Here is a 5,831-nt window from a genome sequence, read left to right on the forward strand (position 1 = left end):
TTAAAGGTTTTTTTCCTCCCATATATCAATAGATCCTTCACTTTTCCTAGTAAACTTATAATTAGGTATTTAATCTTTTGCTGGCCAGTTTAGTTTGGAATTTTTTCCCATGTTATCTTTTATAATTATCTATTTTTGTTCATAGGAAAGTCACAGATTTTAGAATATCAGTTGTGTATTTCGTTTTCTTGTCATTTCTACGGGCTTTTTTGTCGATTCCCTTGGGTTTCTAGATTGACGCATGTGTCACTGATGCTGTCTCCTCCTTCATAATAGGTGTGTCCCTTATTTCTTTTTCTCATCGACTCTTACTGGCCAACACACCCAGGATGATAATAAATGACTCTGATGTTGGCCGGCTCCTTGAGATTTGATTACTAAATCTGTACACGTTGAGGGATTCATGCTTAGATCCACACACAGAAGAGATGTCTGCTTGATCAACTGATCCCTCACATATAAAATGTTCCCCCTCAATATTCCTTTGCCTGATATTAACAGAGTCGCTATAGCTTTATTAGTGAATGTTTCTATGGTCAATCTTTTCCCATTCATTTTCTTTTAGCCAGTGACTTTATTTTTCAAGTGAGTTTTTTCTAGAAAGCACATAATTAAGTCTTGCTTTTTTAAAAAAAAAAATCTAGCCTGACAATTTCTGCCTTTCAATTGGGGATTTTGACTGTTTACTTTTAACAAAAACAACTTTGTTGAGATATAATTTACATACCTTAAAATTCATCAGTTTAACGTGTATGATTCAGCTGCACAGCGGCTCATATGTGTAATCCCCACACTTTGGGAGGCTGAGGCAGGAGAGTTAACTTGAGCCCAGAAGTTCAAGACCAGCCTGGGCAACACAGCAAGACCCTGATTCTACAAAAAATTTAAAAAATTAGCCAGACGGGGTGGTGTACATCTGTAATCCCAGCTATGCAGGAGGCTGAGGTGGGAGGATCCCTTGAGCCCGGGGGTTTGAAGCTGTAGTGAGCTATGATTGTGCTACTACGCTTCAGCCTGGGCAACACAGTGAGACTCTGTCTCTAAAAATAAATAAATAAATACAACTGATTGTTTTAAAAGTGCACAATTCAATTTTTTGGGTGTATCCACAGAGTTTTACAACCATCGGCAGAGTCTGATTTCAGAGAACGTTTATCATCAGAAAGAAACCTCATACCCACTAGTTACCACTTCCCACCCTCTTTCCCCAACCTGGGTATCATCAATCTACTTTCTGAATCTACAGATATGCCTCTTCCGGATTTTTCCGTATCCGTGGGATTATACACAATGTGGCCTTTAGTGACTGACTTCTTTCAGTTAGCATAGTGCTTAGAGGTTTTTCCGTGTTGGAACCCGAATTTGTGCTTTATTCCTTTTTACTGCCAAATAATATTCCACTATATGGATATACCCTTTTTTATTATCCATTCATCCACTGATGGACATTCGGTCTTAACCTGCATTTTGGCTATGATGTCTAATTCCGCTGTGAACGTTCATGTTCAAGTTTTTGTGGGGCCATGCTTTCAATCCTCTTGGGTATACACCTAAGAGGACAGTTGTTTTCGTAGGATAACTCGGTGCTTAGCCCTTTGTTTGCCCTCATCTTTGAGGGATCTTTTTCATGCACGGATGCTTTCTCAGCACCTATGGATATGATAATATGAATTTTTGCTTTCCACCCAATGGGTAGACTGTCTTACATAATTGTAGTAACAGATTTCCAAATAGTAAGTCATTTGTAGACACACACTACTTATTCATAGTGTATTCTGTTTTTGATCTTTTGATGAAGTTGCTAATTTTGGAATTTGCATTCATAGTCATAGTCATAAACGAGACCGATTGGTAGGTCATCTGCTTTCTTTGACAGGTTTTAGTGCCAAGAGCTTCTGTAAAAACAATTTTGAAGATTTCCTCCTATTTCTGTGTTCTAGGAGAGTTTGAGGTAAGTGTTCTTTGAATGTTTGGGAGAATTCTCCTGCAGAACTGCCAGGGGCCTACTGCTTTTTGAGGATGTGGTTGACAGCTCTGTATTAAGGTTGGTCTCTTCCTATTTCTTCTCTCTTCTGGAATAATTTTGGTAATTTCTATAATTATAATAAAGGGGGATTTTGGGCAGCCAAGCCAAGGCCTCTGACCTCAGTCAAAGTATCATGACTCCAGTCATCATACAATATGTACGTTTTTGTGTTTGCCTTCCTGAATTCAGTCAATCTATCCTGACGTTCATCCATGTAGTTGTATGGTGGAGACGGTCTTCGAATAGCAGTTTGTTTCTTTTTATTGACGAGTAAATATACCATTGCGTGGATATGGCATAATTTTACCCATGCACTTGTTGATGGATGTCTGAATGAGATTACAGCCCTTATGAAAGAGGTGGAAGGGAGAGCCCTAGCCCTTTCCACCATGTGAGGACACAGTGGTCATCCCCTCACGCCTTTCCGTCTCTTTCAACACACGAGGACACTACAGAATGCCATCAGGAGGAACAGGCTGCACCAGACACTGGACCAGCTGGCACCTGGATCTTGGACTTTCTGCTTACAGCCTCTTTTCTTGGACTTACTGCTTACAGCCTCTAGAACTGTAAGCGGTAAGTTTCCCTCCCTCCTTCTCTCCCTCCTTCCCTCACTTCTTTCTATTTTGTTGTTGGAGTCTCACTCTGTCACCCATGCTGGAGTCCAGTGGCATGACCATGGCTCACTACAGCATCAACCTCCTGGGCTCAAGCAATCCTCTGGCCTCAGCCTCCTGAGTAGCTAGCACTACAGACGTGTGCCACCATGCCTGGTTAATACATTTCTATTATTTATAAACTACCCAGTCTGTGGTATTTTGTTATAGCAGCAGGAACTAAGGTAGGATTTAATTTTCATTGCCCAGATGACAAATGATGTCAGATGATATTTTCTCATATGCTTATTGGTTATTTGCATATATTTTCTTCTGTGAAGTCTATGTTGACATCTTTTGCCCATTTTTTGGTTGGGTTGCTTGTCTTTGTGTTGAGTTGAAGTTCTTTATTCTGAATACAAGTTTTGTGTCAGACACGTATTTTGAATTTTTTTTTTTCTGAATTGGTGTCTCACTCTGTTGCCCAGGCTGGAGTGCAGTGTCGACCTGCTGGGCTCTGGCAATATTTTGTCTCATCCTTCCAAGTAGCCGGAAATACAAGTACACAGCTACGATGCTTAGCTAATTTTTGACTTATTGTAGAGATGAGGTCTCACCAAATTGCCCTGACTGGTCTTGAACCCACAGGCTCAGACAATCCACTCACCTCGGCCTCCCAAAGTGCTGGGATTACAGGCTGAGCTACCAAGCCTAGGCTTACCTATTTTCTTAATGGTGTTTTTTGTTGAGAAGTTTTGCATTTTGATGAAATCTATATATCAATTGTTTTTAGGATCCATGCTTTTGTATCCTTTCTAAGAAATCTCTGCCTACCCCAAGACTGAAAAGACATTCTGTTTTCTTCTGGTAGCTTTACCAATTTATGTTTAGATATACGATCCCTCTTATGTTGAATTATGAAAATGGTGTGAGGTAGGGATTGAGTTCCGCCACACACATGAATATCTAGTTGTTCCAACACCACTTGTTGGGCTCTTGTCAAAATCAGTTGCCCTTGCATAAGATGACTCTTGATAGCTTTCTGACACTAAGCACCCAAACTTGCCTTGTGTGGTTTCTTTATGAGTCTTGTGTGGTCTCTCCAGGTATCTAGTGTGGTCTCTCCACGTATCTTGTGTGGTCTCGTGTGGTCTCTGTCTTGTGTGGTCTCCCTATGTGTCTTGTGTGATCTCTCTGAGTCTTGTGTGGTCTCTGTGTCTTCTGTGATCTCCATGAGTCTTGTGTGGTCCCTGTGTCTTGTGTGGTCTCTCTATGTATCTTGTGTGGTCCTTCTACATGTCGTGGTGCTTTCTCTACATGTCTTGGTGGTCTCTCTACGTGTCTTGTGTGGTCTCCCTACATGTCTTGTGTGGTCCCTCTACATGTCTTGGCGGTCTCTCTACGTGTCTTGGTGATCTCTATGTGTCTCAGTGGTCTCTCTACATGTCTTGTGTGATATCTCTATGTGTCTTGATGGTCTCTCTGCATGTCTTGTGTGATCTCTCTACGTGTCTTGGTGGCCTCTCTACACGTCTTGTGTGATCTATGTGTCTTGGTGGTCTCTCTACATGTCTTGTGTGATCTCTCTCTGTGTCTTGGTGGTCTCTCTACATGTTTTGGTGGTCTCTCTGTATCTTGGTGATCTCTCTACGTGTCTTGTGTGGTCTCTCTACGTGTCTTGGTGGTCTCTCTATCTTGGTGATCTCTCTATGTGTCTTAGTGGTCTCTCTACATGTCTTGTGTGATCTATGTGTCTTGGTGGTATCTCTATGTAACTTGGTGGTCTCTCTACACATATGTGTGGTATATGTGTCTTGGTGGTCTCTACGTGTCTTGTGTGATCAATATGTCTTGGTGGTCTCTCTACATGTCTTGGTGGTCTCTCTACGTGTCTTGGTGGTCTCTCTACGTGTCCTGTGTGATCTCTCTATGTGTCTTGGTGGTCTCTCTACGTGTCTTGTGTGATCTATGTGTCTTGGTGGTCTCTCTATGTAACTTGGTGGTCTCTCTACGCGTATGTGTGGTGTATGTGTCTTGGTGGTCTCTACATGTCTTGTGTGATCAATGTGTCTTGGTGGTCTCTCTATGTGTCTTGTGTGATCAATGTGTCTTGGTGGTCTCTCTAGTGTCTTGGTGGTCTCTCTACGTGTCTTGGGTGATCAATGTGTCTTGGTGATCTCTCTACGTGTCTTGGGTGATCAATGTGTCTTGGTGATCTCTCTATGTGTCTGGTGGTCTCTCTGCATGTCTTGATGGTCTCTCTACGTGTCTTGGTGGTCTCTCTACGTGTCTTGGTGGTCTCTCTGTGTGTCTTGGTGATCTCTCGGTGTATCTTGGTGGTCTCTCTACATGTCTTGTGTGATCTATGTGTCTTGGTGGTCTCTCTATGTAACCTGGTGGTCTCTCTATGTGTATGTGTGGTGCATGTGTCTTGGTGGTCTCTCTACATGTCTTGGTGGTCTGCAGACCCGCACCATCACATTACCTGGGATCTTGACAGAAATCCAGAATCCAGCATCACCTCAGCCTCACACAACCTGCAGGTGATTCAAAGGCACATGGCATATTGAGGAGCACTGGCGCGGGTAATTGTTGAGGAATGAGAGAAACCTCAGCATGACACTTGCTGCCTCTCACAGCCACCCCCCTCCCCCCCACAAGCACCACAGGCGGCGGCCGCTGACCCATTTCCTCTGCCGTCTGTGCAGCTAGCCTCACTCCCTCACTCCCTGACTTAACCTCTGGCTCCCCATCTCAGGGGCTCATGCCCCGCAAAGTGATGTGAGGAGCACCTGGGCATGGAGACAGCACAATAGGAGCCGGTGATCATCGTGGCCACTTCAGAGTTCTGTCGCCAGGAAAAGCCCCCGGACACTTTCCACGCAGCCCCACCCCCACAGCCGGGCAGAATCGCGCCCGCCTGCTCCCAGCCCTCCTCCCCCCGCCCCGCGCCCCAGGCCCGCGTGCTCCATAAATCTTCCCCAGCGCGTCGCATTGTTCCGGCGAGTTGCCCTCGCGTCCACCTCCCCCGCCACGGCCCGGAAGCTCCTTGAAATCCCTCGAATCCCGGATTTCTGCCGTGGTCGTCTCTGAAGCCCCAGCCCCTGGCACAGGGCCTAGCGCTTGGAGGGCGCTCAATAAATGTTTGCAAAATCGAATTCTGCGTTGAGCAGGTGTCCAAACCCCCATTCGCGGGGGCGGGGTGTGCG

The sequence above is a fragment of the Carlito syrichta genome, unplaced genomic scaffold (genome assembly GCF_000164805.1).
Source record: "Carlito syrichta isolate Samal-C Ts95f unplaced genomic scaffold, Tarsius_syrichta-2.0.1 Scaffold316369, whole genome shotgun sequence".
Classification (NCBI taxonomy): domain Eukaryota; kingdom Metazoa; phylum Chordata; class Mammalia; order Primates; family Tarsiidae; genus Carlito; species Carlito syrichta.